The sequence below is a fragment of the Tupaia chinensis genome, unplaced genomic scaffold (assembly GCF_000334495.1).
Source record: "Tupaia chinensis unplaced genomic scaffold, TupChi_1.0 Scaffold000138_1, whole genome shotgun sequence".
NCBI lineage: Eukaryota > Metazoa > Chordata > Mammalia > Scandentia > Tupaiidae > Tupaia > Tupaia belangeri.
Genome location: NW_006159608.1, coordinates 4845508 through 4865334, shown reverse-complemented (window position 1 = coordinate 4865334; position 19827 = coordinate 4845508).

Sequence of the window (19827 nt, the reverse complement as noted above, 5' to 3'; positions counted from 1 at the left end):
GCGTGCGTGAGCCAGAAAGACAGAGACAGTCAGAGAGACAGAAAGCGAGAAATTATCCTCCGGGGAGGATGGCCACACTGCAGTCCCTTCTCCTCCATTCTCCTCTCGGGATCTTGGGCATGCACGCACACGCGCCTGGCGTGAGTTTTAAGCCACCATGTCCAGGATTCAAACCACAGTTGACTACATGGGTGTCCAGTGACATAACCATTATGCCAACTGCTGGTCCCACCAAGATTTATTTTTTAAAATATGTTGTTCATACTATAAGCAATTATTCCATTTATATTTGTCCATTTTTTCTGCTGAACTTAGAAAATCATAAGTGTTTCTGCTTTTAAACATTCCACAAAATATTGCTTTAAGAACCTTGCAAACAGCTGGGACTAGCAAATAGCATATTGGTTACATCGCTGGACTTCCATGTAGTCAACCATGGTTTGAATCTCAAACCTGGCAGCTTCAAACTCACACCAGGCACAGTGTGTATGTGCCCAAAATCCCGAGAGGAGACTGGAGAAAAAGGGATCGTGGTGTGGTCATTCTCCCTGGAGGGTGATTTCTTGCTTTCTGTCTCTCTGTATTTCCCTATCTCTCCATGAGCACATGTACCGTATAGCAAAAATTTCCCTCTCAAAAAAAAAAAAAAATCACCTTACATAACAGTATACTCATTTATACTGTTACATAGTCTTAGCTATTATAAAAATGTGAAAAAGATATTTATTTACATTTAAATAAGTTCTTTGGTGTTGAGCTGAAAAGCAACTGAGGCATTTTGTACAGATTGACCATTTTTCTCCAGACAGGACACAGCAATTTGTATTTCCATTACTAGTCCTGAGAGTGATCATGCCCCTCACCTTCACTACCACTGAGGAGCTTTATTTTCTAGTCTTTGACCAATTGCTTAGAAAAAAAAATTCTTACAATAAAAAAATTACCTTTTTATTTTATTTATTATTATTAACCTGAATATCTTGGGTTAATTAACCACTTGAGCTTTACAAAACACGATTCAAGTTAAAATCACTGAATAAATTACTCATTTTCAGATTTGGATGTGATAGTATTTCTTATCAATCTACATGACTTATGTCCATATTGCTATTATATTAAAGACTTAAATTTTACCAGTAATAAATGTTTCGAGTACTTCTCTACATTATTTCCCTCTTTTACTTTCTCTCTCTCTCTCTCTCTCTCTCTCTCTCTCTCTCTCTCTCTCTCCCTCTCTCTCGTTTTCTTTTGCCAGAGGGCACATGCACTTGCCAGGGAAGAAAAAAAAAGAAAAATAGAAGAAGGAAGGTGAGAGAGCACCCATCATGAGGGGCAACTCTGCCACAATCTCTTCTCCTCCAGCCCTCCCCTCATGATTTTGGGAACACATATTCACCCGGTGTTGTTTTTGAGCCACTGTATCCAGGACACAGGCCATGCAGGCAGCCCTGCAGGATCCAACTGCTCCACCATGATGCCACTGGCTGGCTTGCCTTTTACTTCTGGCTATGATGAAGGCGAGGTGCAATTTATTTTTTTTTTTCTTTTTTCCATAGGGTGCATGTGCTTTCCTGAGAGACTGAAAGACAAAGAGAGAGAGAGAGAGAGAAAATGAGAAATTACCCCCCAGATGGATGCCCATACCACAATCCCTTCTCCTCCATCTCCTCTTGGGATTTAGAGCACACACACACACACACACACACACACACACACAAGTGCCTGGCATGATTTTCAAGCTACTGGGTCCAGGACTCAAATAATGGCTGACTCTGTGGGAATCCAGTGCCATAAGCACTATGTCACCTGCTGGCCCCAATATTTTCAATACTTACCCGGACAAATTTTCACCATTTTTTGTAAATATCAATAGCTTTTAGTCTTAGAGACTGATTTTTAAATCAGAGAATTTCTCCCTATTTACCTATATTATATTATAATGCATCCCTCACACACAATACACACAAACAGCATGCACACACACACACACACACACACACACACACACACACCTTACTCTATCTGCAATTTCTTTTGAAGTATGTTAAGGTTTATTTGATCAACTGAGCAGTGTGATTTTTAATATATGCCCCGTTGTCTTCAAATTTTCTATTGAATAATTCATTCTTAAAGTTTTTTCATTTTTTATTATTTATTTTAATATATTTATTTACTTTAATGTATTTATTTATTTATTTTAATGTATTTATTTACATTCATTCACTGTACATCAATACAGTATACAAAATAAGATTTTCCATCCAGAATGCATTGCATATTGACTCAATCAAGGGTATAACCATACATGTAATTGTCAACAAATAATTTTATATTTCTTGTTTCTTATATATTTTGCTTTTTTTGATACTTCTAAATATAAATTAAGTTCTTATATAATTAAATCAATAAAATGTCTCCCTGGCTGATTTTTCAGGGACCGACACTGTATCTTTACACTTAAAAAAAACTTTTAACAATGTTTTTCATATAAACTTAGTGTATAATTGGTTGCACATATTTGAAACATACAATCTGGTAAATTTTGACACTATATACAGCCAGGAAATCATGAACACAATCAAAATGATAAAGACATCTATTATCCCTAAAATTTTCTTCATGTATTTGTCATTCTTGAAATTATATAAATAGGGGATCAACAGTTGGTGTAATGGCTATGTCGCTGGACTCCCATGTAGCCGATCACGGTTTGAGTTCTGGATCCGGTGGCTTAAACTCACGCCGAGCGCATGTGCATGTATGCCCAAGATCCCGAGAGGAGAAAGGAGAAGGAATTGTGGCATGGCTATCCCCCTTTGGGGGTGATTTCTCACTATCTGTCTCTGTCTCTCTCTGTCTTTCTGGTGAGTGCATGCGCCCTATAGGAAAAAACCTCTCTTAAAAAAAAAAAAAAGGAATTATATAAATGGAATCATAAGGTATATACTTTTGTGTATATGTGCCTTCTATTACTCAGAATTTTGTTGAGATTAATCCATGCTGTAAAAGTATTAGTAGATCATACATTTGTTATTACTAACAATTTTTTTATTACATAAATACAAAGAGAGCAGAGCCCAGTTCCATCTGCAGTCCCCTGGCCAATCAGGCAAACTGAGGCAGGGCCTTTCACTGGCCCCCGCCTCAGTTCCAGCTTTAGCCCCAGCCCAGCCCTCCCAACCTCAGAGGCCCCCCTCCTCCCTGCCAGAAAGATAGGCTGTTTTTTTTTCCTTTTTATTTTGCTAATTCCTCACTTCTCCTTATCCCATAGGGCAGCCCCGAACTCTCCAGCAGGGCCCATTTCCATCTGCAGACCCCTGGCAAAATCATTTGGTTCATAACATTTTATTTCTCTTTTCTGTTCCTTCTTATATTTTTATCTTCTCCTCATCCTCCACCCACCCAGAGGGACTAGACAGGTCTAGAATCATAGTTGTCAAATAACTTAGTATTGTGAGGCTCCCTGGCTGGGAACCTCGCTTTTACTGAATCTGCAAAAAAGGAGAAATTGCTCTTCAGATACCTGGATAGGAGACTCTTCCTGTGGGGACCACAATACTAACCACAGAAGAAGAGAGAATTCAACACACATTGATCCACAGCAAAAGAGAAGCGAACTTCCTTCTAGTGGCAAAAACATTCTCTAAAAAGGTACCCAAAAGTGAATACATCACCCAATGGCTGGAAGTCAAAAAAGATCCTCATGTTTGAAGAAACCAGGAAATATGTTTCCATCAAAAGAATACAATAACTCCCCTCCATCTCTTGAAAAAGCAGAGGAAGTTACCAAAATGTCAGAGAAATAATTCAGAACATTCATAGTGACAAAATTCTATGAGTTAGAACTAAAAAGAAGTCTGTAATGCAGGAAATCAAAAACTCTCTTAAAAACATTAAAAGCCAGTTGGGACCAGTAGTTAGCGTAATGGCTATGCCACTGGACTCCCATGTAGTCGACTATGGTTTGTGTCCCGGACCCAGTGACTTAAAACTCACACCGGGCATGTGTGTGTGCATGCCCAGGATCCCGAGAGGAGAAGGGATTGCGGTGTGGCCACCCCCCCAGGGGGTGATTTCTCGCTTTCTATCTCTCTGTCTCTCTGTCTGTCTGGTGAGCACACGTGCCCTATAGCAAAAACCCAAAACCCTTCCAAAAAAAAAAAAAAAAACATTAAAAGCTGGTTAGACCATGCTGAAGATCAAATCCCAGATGTATTAGATACCTCTGACCTAGGAAAAAAGAAAAAAAAAAGAGAAAATAACAAAAAAAAAAAATGAGGATAATACACGAGAAATACTAGATTCCATTAAATGTCCAAACATCTAAATAATTGATATCCTAGAAGGTAAAAAAACTAATAAGGACCTGGAAAATCTATTCCATGAAATCCTGGAAGAAAATTTTCTAAGTCTAGAGAAACACTCAAACATCTAAGCCCAAGAAATACAAGGGACCTCAAATAGAATCAATCCAAGAAGATCCTCTCCAAGACACATCTTAGCCAGACTGGCCAAAACCGCAGATAAAGACAAGATGCTAAAACAGGCAGGAGGAAAACATCAAGTGACTTACAAAGGTCATTCCATCAGGTTAAAACTGAACCTTTCAATGGAAACAATGCAAGCAAGGAAAGAATGGGAAGACATTGAAAGTGTTAAGAGAAAAACTAGTTCAATAAGATTATTATATGCAGCAATATTATCCTTTATATGGGAAACAAATTAAAATCTTCTCAGATAGGGACCAGCAGTTAGCATAATGGCTATGTCGCTGGACTCCATGTAGTTGACCACGGTTTAAGTTCCAGACCCGGTGGCTTAAACTCACGCCCAGCGCGTTTGTGTGCATGCCCAAGATCTCGAGAGGAGAGTGGAGGAGAAGGGATTGCGGCGTGCCCATCTCTCCTGGGCAGTGATTTCTCGCTTTCTGTCTTTCTGTCTCTCTCTCTGTCTTTCTGGCGAGTGCACGCACCCTATAGCAAAAACCTCTCAAAAAAAAAAAAATCTTCTCAGACAAACAAAACCTGAAAGCATTTGCCAACACCAGACCAGCTCTTCAAGAAAACTAAAGAACAGTCAGAAATAAAGGAATATAAGGCAATCAAGACAATGGCCAACTTAAAGTTAAGTACAAGTTTGAAAATACTGATAATACCATTGAATGTTAATGGACTAAATTCTCCAATTAAGAGACACAGACTGGCTGAATGGATAAGAAAACATAAACCCTCTATCTGTTGCCTACAAGAAACATATCTCATAAATAAAGACATACATAGACTAAAAGTGAAGGGCTGGGAAAAGGTATTCCATGCAAATGAGAACCAAAAAAAGAGCTGGAGTCAGGATACTAACTTCTGACAAAATAGGCTTTAAGACAAAAACTGTTTGAAGAGACAAAGAAGGGCACTATATAGTAGTAAAAAGGCTAATCCATCAAGAAGATATAATATTTATAAATATCTATGCACCTAACTCAGGAGCACCCAAATATGTGAAGGAAAGACTGTTAGATCTAAAAGGAGAGATAGACTACAACACATTAATTGTTGGGGACAGCAACACCCCACTATCTCCTCTGGACAGATCATCTAGACAAAAATAAGTAAAGAGATAAAGGATTTAAATTATATCATAAATCAGATGGACTTAATGGACATCTATAGAACTTTCCACCAAAAACCACAAGATACACTTTTTTTCTCACCTCCACATGGAAACTTTTCAAAGATTGCCCCTATGATAGGGCACAATGCAAGCCTGTACAGATTTGGAAGCATAGAAATTATATCTAGCATCTTCTCTGACCATGATGAAATTAAACTTGATAATAATTTCAAGAAAAATTCTCCAAAATACACAAATATATGAAACTAAATAACCTACTCCTGGATGACATCACAACTACTAAAGAAATAAAGACTCAAATCAAAATAATTATGGAAGCCAATGACAATCAGTACATGAGTTTCCATAATCTTTGGGACACTGCAAAAGCAGCCATAAGTGGGAAGTTCATAGCAATTAGTGCACATAAGAAGATGGAAAGAAGGCAAATGTACCACCTAACATCACGTCTCAGAGAACTGGAAAAGCAACAAAAAAAAATCCAAAAAACTTCAAGAGAAAAAATATAACAAAGGTAAAAGTGAGCAGAAATAAATGAAATAGAAAATAAATGTACTGTACAGAAAATAAATAAAAGTAAAAGCTGGTTTTTTGAAAAGATAAACAAAATCGATACACCACTAGCTAGACTAATTAAGAAGAAGAGAGAAAGGAGCCAGGTAAATCAAATTTGCAATGAATCAGGCAATATAACAACAGACATAATAGAAATACAAATCATCATTAGAGGATACTGTGAACAACCATATGCCAACAAATGAGAAAATCTGGATGAGATGAGCAAATTCCTGGACACATAGAATCTACCAAGATTGAGTCTAGAGGAAGTGGAAAGTCTGAATAGGCCCATAACAAGCCAGGAGATTGAATCTGTAATAAATAACCTCCCAACAAAGAAAAGCCCCTGTCCTGATGGCTTCACCTCTGAATTCAACAAAACTTTAAAGAAGAGATAATCCCCATTCCACTCAAGTTATTCCTAGAGATTTAAAAGGGTAGAACTCTCCCAAATTTGTTCTATGAAGCCTTCATCACTCTATACTTAAAACAGACAAGGACAGGACAAGGAAGAAAGACCATAGACCAGTATCTCTGATGACTATAGACATAAAAACTCTCAATAAGATACTAGCAAATCATATCCAACATATAAAAAGAGATTATACATCATGACCAGGTAGGCCTATTCCAGGGATGCAAGGTTGGTTCAACATACATAAATCTATAAATGTAACACACCATATTAACATAAAGAAAGATAAAAACCATATGATCATATCAAGTGATGCAGAAAAAACATCTGATAAGATGCAACATCCCTTCATGTTCAAGACTCTCAGCAAAACTGGCATAAAAAGATCATTCCTCAACACAATAACAACTATCTATGAAAAACCCATAGCTACCATCAACCTGAATGGGGAAAGGCTGAAAGCTTTTCTGCTAAAAACTGGTCAAAGACAAGGATGCCCACTTTCTCCACTCCTTTTCATAATAGTACTGGAAGTCCTCGCCAATGCAATCAGAAAAGAGAATGAAATAAAAGGCATTCGAATAGGAAAAGAAGAAATTATCTCTATTTGCAGGTGACATGATTGTATACATAAAAGACTCAATGGTATTCACGAACAAATTTCTGGAAGTAATAAATGAATAAAGTGAAGTTGCAGGATACAAAATCAATGTACAGAAATTTCCATATATGAACAGCAGGAAGACTGAGATAGAATCGAGAAAAGTAATTCCATTTACCATAGCCACAAAAAGTATGGGACCAGCAGTTAGTGTAATGGATATGTCACTGAACTCCCATGTAGTCGACCGCAGTATGAGTCCTGGACCCGGTGGCTTAAACTCACACCAAGCGCATGTGCATGTGTGGCAAAGATCCCAAGAGGAGAATGGAGGAGAAGGGATTGCTACATGACCATCCTCCCTGGAGGGTGATTTCTTGCTTTCTATCTCTCTGTCTTTCTCTGTCTTCATGGTTAGTGCATGCACCCTATAGCAATAACCTCTCTCTAAAAAAAGAAAAGGAAAATGAAAAATAAAAGTATAAGATACTTAGGAATAAACCTAACCAAAGAAGTTAAAAAGCACTACAAGGAAAACTATGAGAAGCTAAAAATGGAACTTGAGGATGACACAAAACTGTGGAAGGACATCCCATGTTCCTGGATTGGAAGAATTAATATAATCAAAATGGCAATTCTATACAAATTAATCTACATATTTAAGGCATCCCAATCAAAGTGCCAGAGACATTCTTCACAGATCTAGAAAACACAATCATACGATTTGTCTCAAATCATAGAAGACCTCATATTACCAAAGCAATTCTGCCCAAGAAGAGTGGAGTGGGGAGCATCTTACTCCCTGACCCAAAAATATACTATAACCATATGATAATCAAAACAGCATGGTATAATTGTCACAGAAACAGACAGGTGGACTAATGGAACAGAATAGAGACCCCAGAAATAAACTCCCAATGTACAGTCAACTGATTCTTGACAAAGACTACCAGTCAATCCAGTGTCTGGAAATGGAAAATCTCTTTAGCAAGTGGTGCTGGAAAAACTGGATATCCACCTGCAGAAAATGAATCTGAACCCCTACCTCACACCATTGACAATAATCAACTCAAAGTGGATCAAAGATCTAAACCTAAGACCTCAAACTATAAAACTACTGCAAGAAAACACTGGAAAAACTCTGGGAGACATTGGGGTAGGCAAAGACTTCTTAAATAAGACTCTCCTGAAGCACAGTCAATAATCCCCAAAATAGACAAGTTGGATTACATCAGATTAAGAAGTTTCTGCATGCCAAAAGTCACAGTAGTTAGTGTGAATCGGCAGCCCTGAGAATAGAAAAATATTTTTGTAAACTATGCTTCAGATAAGGAACTGATAACCCAGATACACAGGAAACTTAAGCAGCTTTCATGAAAAAAGATGACCAATCCAATTAAAAGATGTGAAAATGAGTTAAAAAAAAAAACACTCTCTAAGGGAGATATACGAATAGACAAAAGGCATATGAAAAAATGTTCAACATTCCTCATTATAAGATGCAGATCAAAATTACAATGAGATACCACCTAAGCCCAGTCAGAATGACTAAGATTTTTTAAAAAAAAAGTGATAAATACTGGCAAGAGTGTGGTGAAAGAGGAACTCTTGTACACTGATGGTGGAAATGTAAATTGGTCCAGCCACTGTGGAGAATAATAAGGAAATTCCTCAAAGGTCTACAAATAGAACTACCATATGATCCAGCAATCCCACTCCTTAGTATCTACCCAAAAGATAGAAAAATGCTTAGTCAGAAAAGTGTTTGCACATCGATGTTTATTGTAGCAATAGTCACAACTGTTAAAATGTGGAACCAACCCAAATGCCCACGAACAGATGAATGGATTGAAAAAACGTGGCAGCACATACTCTATGGAATGCTACTGAGCAATTCAAAACAAAACAAAACAAAACAAAAAAAAAAACAAGACCCTGGCTTGTGACAGAAAGTGGATGAATATGGAAGATTTACTGCTGAGTGAAGTAAGCCAGGGTATGAAGAACAGACAAGGTATGTCTCCACTTAATATACATCAAATGTCTGCACTCTATGGCCAAAACTGAATATCTAGAGGTTATAGAAACATAGAAAATGGTTAAAAATACCAGATACAGTGTGGTAAGAGGGTGGGTGAAGGAGGAGAGTCTGAGAAAAGACATTAAGAAGAAAAATAGAAAGGCAAGTCATTTATGGGAGAAAGAAATGGGTTATTATCTGTTGAAGACAATGTGTATAAGTGTTCTCAACTGGCATAGTGAGATATGTATACATGTTGGAATATTCACTTTGTAAGCTAAGTAACATGTCAGTGAAAACATAAAAGAAATTAAAATTAAATAAATAAATAAATAAATAAATAAATAAATGCAGAGAGATACTATTTATCATTTACCTGTTAATACACATTTGGATTTTCCATCTAAGGTCTATTATAAATAAAGTTGCTGTGAATACGCATATCCAAGTCTCATTTGGCATACTTAGTGTTTTCAATTTTAGGTATTCTAGTATGTGGATAGTGGTATTACATCATAGACTTAATTTGCATTTCCTAATGATTGATAATAGTGCACCTTTCCTGTGCATCTTTGTCAATTGTATATATTTTTGGTAAGTAATAAATGGTATGATCTGGGCTGGCAGGTAGCATGGAAGTTAAGACGCTGGACTACCACATGGCCGACTGTGGTTCACGTTCCAGACCTAGCGGCTTGAAGATCATGCCAGGCATTGTGTGTGAGTGACCAAAATCTGGAGAGGACAATGGAATAGAAGGGATTGCTTTCTTCTTGGGGGGTGATTTCTCACTTTCCCTCTCACTGTCTCTTTCTCTCTCTGGCAAGCACATGTACCCTATGGCAAAAAAATTTTAAAAATTAAATAAATAGTATATTCTTATCTTATTCCCAGTTTTTAATGGTATGTTTAGTCTATTATTTACTATTCTTTGAGAATTCTTCATATATTCTGTATAGAAGTAATTTAACAGAGAGATGATTATTCAATATTTTCTCTTAGTCTTTGTATTCTCTTTTAATTCTTTGAAGTACAGAATTTTATGATTTTCGTCAAGTCTAATTTATCAGTTTGCTTTTTGTTGCTTACGTTTTGATGTTTTGATGTTGTAGCTAAGAAATAGTTGCCTAATCCAAGGTCACAATTGTTTTCTCCTAGTATATTTAGACTTTGATCGTAAGCCTATAATATATTGTTTTTTGCCATAGGGTATGTGCTTGCCAGAGAAAGAGAGACAGTGAGAACATGGCTCATCTCCTCCCACACACCTCTGAATTTCCCGTTGAATCCCCACACCTCAGCTCAGGTGCACCTTTAGTAACTAAGAGGCCTTTGTAATATCCAATTCTATCAAAAAAAGTGCAGTTTGCTTGGTGAGTGACCTGGAAATGGAACTGCAGAGATATTGCTCAGAATTAACTTCAACAAAATCAGATGAGCAGAAATCACTGCAGAGGCACAAGAAATATGAAAAACCAAGAAAATATCTCTCCCACAAAGGAAAAGAACAGCCCTTCATCATCCACAGATAGTACCATGGAACTCATGCAAATGTCAAACAAAGTATTTAGAATATTCATAATGACAAAGCTATGCAAAGAGATGCAAAAGAGGGGCAAAACACTCCAGAAGATGCAAGAGAAAAGAGACAATGAGTTCCAGGAGGTGAGGAAGTTCTTGCATAATCTGAAAGAGGGAAAACACACCATAAGAATCAAATGGGGCTGTTAGAGATGAAGGTTGTAATATAGAAGAAAAGAAAATCAAAAAACCTCCCTTGAAAGTATTAAAAGCAGGCTAGATCATGCAGAAGATAGAATCTCAGATGTAGAAATCAGAACCTCTGACCTAGAAAAATTCACCAAGGAAACTAAGAAAATAACCCATAAAAATGAGAATAATATATAAGTAATACTAGATAACATTAGATGCCCAAACATCCAGATAATTAGTATCCAAAAGGTGAAGAAACTAATAAGGTCATTGATAATCTATTCCATGAAATCCTAAAAGAAAACTTTCCAAACATAGAGAAGCATTCAAATATCTAGACCCATGAAATACAAAGGATTCCACTTCAAAATAACCCAAGAAGATCTCCAAGGCACATAATAGCCAGATTGACAAAACCAGAGACAAAGACAAGATACTAAAATTGACAAGAGAGTTACTTTCAAAGGATGTCCCATCATGCTAACACCAGACCTCTGATCAGAAACAATGCAAGCAAGGAAAGAATGGGAAAATATATTGAAAGTGTTAAGTAAAAAACAATTTCAAACAAGAATTCTATACCCAGCAAGGTTATCATTCATATGGGAAGAAAAGCCAAAAACATTCTCAGATAAACAAAATCTGAAAGAATTTACCAACGCCAGACCAGCTCTTCAAGAACTTCTGAAGGGAGTGCTACACTAGGAAAACTAAAAACAGACAGAAATAATGATAAAATAATGACCAAGAAAATGGCCAATTTCACGATAAGGACAAGTCTAGAAATATCAATAATAATGGTGAATGTTAACTTGCAGGACTTTTTTTTTCTTTTTTCTATTGAGAGGTTTTTGCTATAGGGCACATGTGCTCACCAGACAGACAGAGAGACAGAAAGACAGAAAGCAAGAAATCACCCCCCAGGTGGGATGGTCACGCTGCAATCCCTTCTCCTCCATTCTCCCCTCGGGATCTTGGGCACGCATACACACGCGCCCGGCGTGAGTTTTAAGCCACCAGGTCCGGGACACGAATTGCGGTCGACTACGTGGGAGTCCAGCAACATAGCCATTACACTAAGTGCTGGTTCCCAACTTGCAGGATTTAAATGGAAGTATCAGAACATAGTAACACTGCAAATTTAACAAAAGAGAGATTAATTACATGAGACTGAACTAGTGAAGTATAATTCTATGGCTTTGGACTAAAGCAGTACTGATTTTCTTCCATGATTTGTCTTCCAGATTTAAGGATTCTTGTTTTCATTTGAGTTGTTGATAGGTTCAGAAATTTGTTAAATTCTTTTTTTTTTTAATTGAAACATAATCTTTTCTCCTTTTTGCAATTGGGAAATATTTGTGAGCCTTCTTATTTTGGTGGCAGAATGGTTAGTTACATAGGTTCAATAATACAATAGTGCCTGTTGCCTTGCATCAGAAATTGAATTCTTATGGGGCTTTGTGCAAATAACAGACCAATTTGAGATTAAACTTTTTTTTTTCCAAATAAGTTAGTTTATATCTCTCTTTAGTAAAAGGGGAAATAGAGAGGGAAAGAATGCTTCTGAAGAAAATTACAGTGCACTTGTCACTATATTTTAGCTTTGTCCATACTTTTAGTTTAATTAAGATCTTTTGTGAAACAATAAAATGTGAAAAGAAAAAGTTTAATATAGGAGGGTGGGAGGGGAATAAAAATAGGTAAAAATATGTTTACTTGACAAAAGAAATGAGAAGTTATTTGCTGCTGATTTTATATATATATAAATATATAAAAATAATAAAACAACAAAAAAACCCAACCCACACTGGGTACGCATGCCCAAAATCCCAAGAGAGAATGGAGGAGAAGGGATTGCAGCGTGGCCATCCCTTCTGGGAGATGATTTCTCACTCTCTGTCTCTTTGTCTTTGTGTCTCCGGTGAGCACACATGCCCTATAGCAAAAATCTTTCTAAAAAAAAAAATTATAAAAGGGCACATTGCTTACCAGAGAGGCAGAGAGACAGACAGAGAGAAAAGGAAAGAGAGAAAGCACTCCCTCACCCTATTTCTCCATCCTGTCAGGATTTTGGACAAACACACACACACACACACACACATGCTTTCACCATGTTTTACAAGCCACTGGGCCAGGATTTGAACCATGAATTTAGTCATGTGGGATCTGGTTGCCTTAACCACCAGGCCATGAATACAACCCTCCATGATTCTTTTTAAAAGCATACAAAAAATGTAGTGCCAGAAGGTATGTGCATGAGAGAGGAGAGAATGAGATCTCCCAAAGGGCAAGTACCTCTGCAATCCTTTCCCCTCCCTTTCTCCATTTGTGTTGTTCAAACCACCAGGGCTGGAGTTTGAACCATGTAAGATACAAATACCTCTGCATAATAGTTAACCACTGCTCTATAGGACTAGCTTCTTTCCAAGCTTTTTCAACATGTAAGTTACTCTTTTCCTTTTACTCCTACTATAGTTCATATTCACACTTAAAGAACATAACCAGAAAAAGAATGAATAGAAATATTCCACGAGTCTCAATTTATGAGATAGGCACAAGTAAACATGCTCTTAAATTCAATTTTTCCTGTCAGAACAAATAAATATATTATTCACTTGAGCTTTGATTTTTTTCTTTAAGCTTCTTTCTTTCTTGAGAGTGAAAGAAAGAGAGAGAGAGAAGCACCTCAGCAGGGTTTCACACCGCAATCCCCTTGGGTCTTCCCAGCCATCCAGTGTAATGGGCACACACAGCCTCTACGTACAGGCTGACTGGAGAACTGTGCTCACAGCTGTCCATGTGGAGCCAACATTGCTCAGGCAACATGCCCGTTCTGTGCCATTAAGCTGCCCTTAAATTACATTTAATAATTAATTTTTAATTTAAAAGATAATCTCAATGTGTGTCATAAAAAACATGGTCTATAATTCTGATGGTTACGAGGCTACATACACATGCAGATATCAATTATTTATACAATAGAAAAGAAAATGTCTAGTATGCACTCAATATTACAATGACATTCAATATTATTTCTGTCATCGTTACTGCTATAATTATTGGAATTTATGTACAACATTTTGTAAGTGGATTCTTACTGGAGTACAACACATTTTTATGCAAGTCCTAACTCATGCACTCAGTACATTAAGGCTCAATGATATAATTTGAAAAATAGAAATAGTGTTAAACTTCACAGACCTAAAGATTAAATGGCATGAGGCAAGTGAAAATCTTAAAATAGTGCCTGGAAAATAGAAAGTACTCAACAAATGTTGATTTTCATGTTATCAACTCATTCCTTTAAAGAAGATGAGCAGATCATTTCTATGCACTGAAGTGTAATAAAATGTTTGCTTTCTAGAATTTATGAAAAAATACGTATTCCTTGCTAGATCCCATGTATTCATTTTTAAATTCCTTTTCTTCCTTTTGCTACACACACACACACACACACACACACACACACACACGTGTATATATACATATCTATAGTTATATATGTATATATATTTACACACACAATCCCTTCTCCTCCGTTGTTCTGCTGGGACCGTGTGCACGCATGCACATGTGCCTGTTGTGCTAAGTCCCATGGCCCAGGACTTGAATGGCAGTCGGCCATGTGGGAGTCCAGCGACATAATTGCTTCTCCATCCATTGCTCCCTCTGTTATATTTTTTTAAACAATTTAAAAGCACAATACAAATACAAAAGTTTAAATTGATTATAATGATTATTATTTTGTAGGTAGGGTAATGTAGTTAAGTACAAATTGTCAAAAATTAGATTAACAAGATTTATTAGGTCACTGATAATGAGAAAATGACTTTTAAGCAATGTTTTTATAATATATACATAAAACGTTTTCTTGAAAATTTCGTATATGGAATGTCACTATTCTTACATCAATTTTGTAAGTTACATGTTATTCCTGTTTGTGAATATGGAAACTGAGACAAGGTAAAGTACCTGCTAAAAGTGATTAAACCCATCCAGGGTCTTTGTAATTAAAATGTATCTGAGAATAACATTTATTTTTAAAGTTGACATGAAAATCAAATAAAATAGAGATATTCCTCAATTAATGATGGGGTAAAGTCCCAACAAACCTACTATAAATTAAAAATTATCATGTCAAAAATGAATTTATACACCTAACCTACCTGACATATTCTCAGAGCACTTACATTAACCTATAGTTGGACAAAATCACCCAATGTGAACCCTACTTTATAATAAAGTATTATATTCTCAGGGAACTGATTACTAAAAGTGAGAAGCAGAGTGGTTTTATGAGTACTCAGACTATAATTTCTACAGAATGCGTGCATCACTTTTGCACCAACCTAAGTCAAAATATTGTTGCAGTTCATCCTCAGAAAAGACCATTTTTCTGTGTGTGTGTGTGGGTGTGGGTGTTCTGCGAAACAAATTGGTGTGGGCATGTTATTGTTAACTCTTATTGCTATTATTTCCCTGATTGCTTCAATTGTTTCTTGATTTTTTACTCATAGTTTAAATTCTCTGAAACTCCACACCAGGAAGACTCTTTCCTATAGTCCACTTCCATTTCTTCTAAGATGAAGAATTCACACATCACTGTTGAAGTAAAAATAAACTCTTCCGTTATATCATCTATCCACTACAATAAAATTGCTAAAATCTGCTTGTGGTATTTTGGAGAAAAATTTCCCCATCCACAGACATCGCTGCAAGTCAATATGTGATTGGGGGCAGCCCATAGAAAACTCGTTCCACTTTAAGTCCCGGGTGGATTTTGAGTCTCTTTCACAGGACATACCCATCATTTTGTTTTTAATTCAGACTTGCCAAGGAATAGGTCAAGACAGAAATAATCACAGAAATGGACAGAAATAATAGTACTTGACACTTGTTCTATTTTCTTCTGCTGAATTAACCTCTGGCTGTTGAATGTTTGCACTTAAGAGAGAGAAACAATGTAGGAACAAAACAGTTCTTGAGAGAAATCTCTCTGGTAAGGAGACAAGCCACAGTGTGTGTCTTAGCACATGTAGAGTTTAATTTATATTTTATCCAGCTTAGAATGTACTGAAGTTTGGTTAAAAGTATTAAAAAACAGTTCTTTCCAGAGAACTCCTTTAGGCTCTGAAGTCAAATATAAACTCATAGGGTCTTTTCTCAGTAATCCATTCAATTGTGATAATTAAGGCATTAAAAGACATTTTATGGTGGAGATTTTAATGTCTCAGTATTGACTGACATGCATGGCATTCCCTTTTGAAAAAGCAATGTAATACACTATAAAGTTATATGCAATTCAATGTAATACAAACAAAAGTATGATGGTAATAAAAAAATTAAAAATAAAAGAAATTCTAAAAAAAAAAAGACATTTTATGGGGCTCATTGAGGTCAGTTCTAATAGAAAGCTATTGGATAGGGTCAGCAGGTGGTTACTCTCACATAGCTACCAAAGTTTAAGTCCTAGACTGAGCAGCTTGATAATTGCACTGGGTGCATGTGCATGCATGCCCAAAATCCCGGGAGGAGAATGGATGAGAAGGGATTTTGACGTGGTCATCTGTCCTGGGGGGACAAATTCTCCCTTTCCTTATCTCTGTCTCTCTTCAGTGAGCACACACAGGCAATAATCTCAAAAACAGACAACCGGAATTACATTAGGTTAAAAAGCTTCTGCACAGCAAAAGAAACAGCAATTAGTGAAGAGGCAACATTTGGAATCAGAGAATATATTTGTAAACTGTATTTCAGATAAGAAACTGATAACCAGACTATATAGGAACTCAAGCAGCTTACTTGAAAAAAAAAATCCAATTAAAAAATGGGCAAATGAGCTGAACAGAAAACTCTCCAAGGAAAATATGTGAGCAGCCAAAAAGCATATGAAAAAATAGTCAGCATTCAAAGATGTGTATAGGTTATATGCAAATACTAACCCATTTATATGAGGTATTTGAACATCTACAAGTTTTACAAAATAAAGAATGTTTTAAAAATAAAGAAAAGTGCTGATGAGGCTGGAGTGAAAAGAGAACTCTCCTACACTGTTGGTGGACAATATGGAGGGTTCTCAGAAACCTACAAGTAGAACCATCATATGGTCCAGCAATTCCGCTCCTGGGTATCTACTCAAAGGATAAAAATACACTCAGTCAGAAAACACTTGCACACCCATCTTTACTGCAGCGTTATTCATAATTGCTAAGACATGGAGTCAATCAAAATGTCCAAAAGTAGATGAATGTGTTAAAAACATGTGGCACATATACACTATGGAATACTACTCATCCATAAAAAACAAGACCCTAGCATTTGATAGAAAGTGAACCTGGGACACATTTAAAACACAAAAATTAAAATCTAAAGATATTTTAGACAAACAATGGCTGAAAAAATGTCTTTAGCAGCAGACTCATACGATGAGAAATATGAAAAGAAACTCTTTGGGAGGAAGCAATATGATACTAGATGAAACTGTACATAAAGGAATAGAGATCAATGACTATACAGTAATAAATGTAGATTAATATATAATATATAATACAGTTTTATTTAAAGCACTTTGATAAAAATTGACTGTTTAAAAATAATAATCTAGTAGTATAGTATTTACAGCTCATATTAAAAAAAAACTGTATGGCCCAGACCTGGTAGCATGCACTAATAGACGCTGCTAAGGGCAGGCTGAAGCCACGTGGGAGACCAGCCCTAAAATAAGCTGGACACAGTGGAGAGTGCCTGTTACCTTAGTTACTCAGAAAGTTGAGGCAGCAGGATAGTGATACAGCAAGATTCGGTCTTACATGTTTTTAAAAGGGGACTAGGCCGTGATGCAGTGGTAAAACATGACCTTCTAGAGGCTGGCTCACGTGGGACAGCTCCAAATTTATGTCCAGAGGCCTTCCTGAGTATTCCAGGTATGTGTGTGCCCAAGATCTGGGGCTGAGTCAGGCAGACAATCAAGACCTTACTGGGGATTTTCTTTCTCTCTTAGCAGAAAGAACTGAAAAATTAAAAATAAATTAAAAACTCTATGGCAGCAGTAGCACAAACATCCAGGAAAATTCTAGATATTCAAACTTGTAGATGTTCAAATATCTTATATAAATGGTTTAGTATTTGCATATAACCTACACACACCTCTGAATATTTTAAATCATCTCTAACATGGCCTGATTAACAATTACAGGATAGGCCATTTGACAGACTACTGTTGTTATAAATTAAAGAATACTTTTAAATGACAAAGATACACCCTTCTTTGTAGGTGGAAAGATTCGGTATTGTTACAGTGTCAGTTCTGAGTTGACCTAAAGATTCAGCACAACCATACTCAAAATTCCAGCATACTTTAATTTGGAAGAGGGTAGGAATTGATAAGATGATGCTAGAATGTATATGGAAATGCAAGATTCTTAAAGTAATTCAAATCGCTTTGAAAAAAGGAATAAAATTGGAAAAATAACACTATTTCAAATCCTATTATAAAGTTATAGCAATGGAGGTGATGTGGCATTAACAATGTGATATTGTTCACATTGATTAGAACAGATAAGAGAGTACAGAAATAGAACCTTACATATTTAAATATTGATTTTTGACAAAGGTGCAAAGGTAGTAATTCACAAGTTTCTGGCAAATAATTCTGAAATAATTGTATATTCCTGTGTAAAAAATAAATTTCAATACATATTAAACATCATGTACAAAAACTTTGGTAAATAATAAATGGTATGATCTGGGCTGGCAGATAGCATAGAAGTTAAGACACTGGATTATCACATGCCACCTGTGATTCGCATTCCAGACCTGTTGACTTGAAGGTCATGCCGGGCACTTGTGTGTGAGTGACCAAAATCTGGAGAGGAGAATGGAATAGAAGGGATTGTTTTCTTCTTGGGGAACGATCTCTCACTTTCCCTCTCACTGTCTCTCTCTTGCAAGCACACATACCCCATGGCAAAAAAGCAATATATTACAGGCTTACAAACAAAGTCTAAATATACTAGGAGAAAACAATTGTGACCTTGGATTAGGCAACTATTTCTTAGCTACAGCATCAAAAGCATAAGAAACAAGGGAACCAGCAGTTAGCGTAATGGCTATGTCGCTGGACTCCCACGTAGTCAACCGTGGTTCTAGTCCCAGACCCAGTGGCTTAAAATTCACACTGGGCGTGTGTGCGTGTGTGCCCAAAATCCTGAGAGGAGAATGGAGGAGAAGGGATTGGGGCATGGCCCTCACCCCTGGCGGGTGATTTCTCGCTTTCGTTATCACTGTTTCTCTCTGTCTGTCTGGCAAGGGCACGTGCCCTATAGCAAAAACCTCTAAAAAAAAAAATGCATAAGCAATGAAAAGCAAACTGATAAATTAGACTTGACCAAAATCATAAAATTATGCACTTCAGAGAATGAAAAGAGAATACAAAGACTAAGAGAAAATATTGAATAATCATATCTCTGTTAAATTACTTCTGTACAGAATATATGAAGAATTCTCAAAGCATGACAATAGACTAAACATAACATTAAAAACTGGGAATCTTCCATATTCATCCACTTTCTGTCAAAAGGCAGGGTCTTGGGAACCAGCAGTTAGCGTAATGGCTATGTCGCTGGACTCCCATGTAGTCGACCACGGTTCACATCCCGGACCCGGTGTCTTAAAACTCATGCCAGGCGAGTGTGTATGAATGCCCAAGATCCCAAGAGGAGAATGGAGGAGAAGGGATTGCGGCGTGACCATCCCCTCTGGGGGGTGATTTCTCGTTTTCTGACTCTATGTCTCTCTCTGTCTGTCTGACGAGCGTACATGCCCTATGGCAAAAACTTCTCCCCCCCGAAAAAAAAGGGCAGGGTCTTTTTTTTTTTTTTTTTTTTTTTTGCT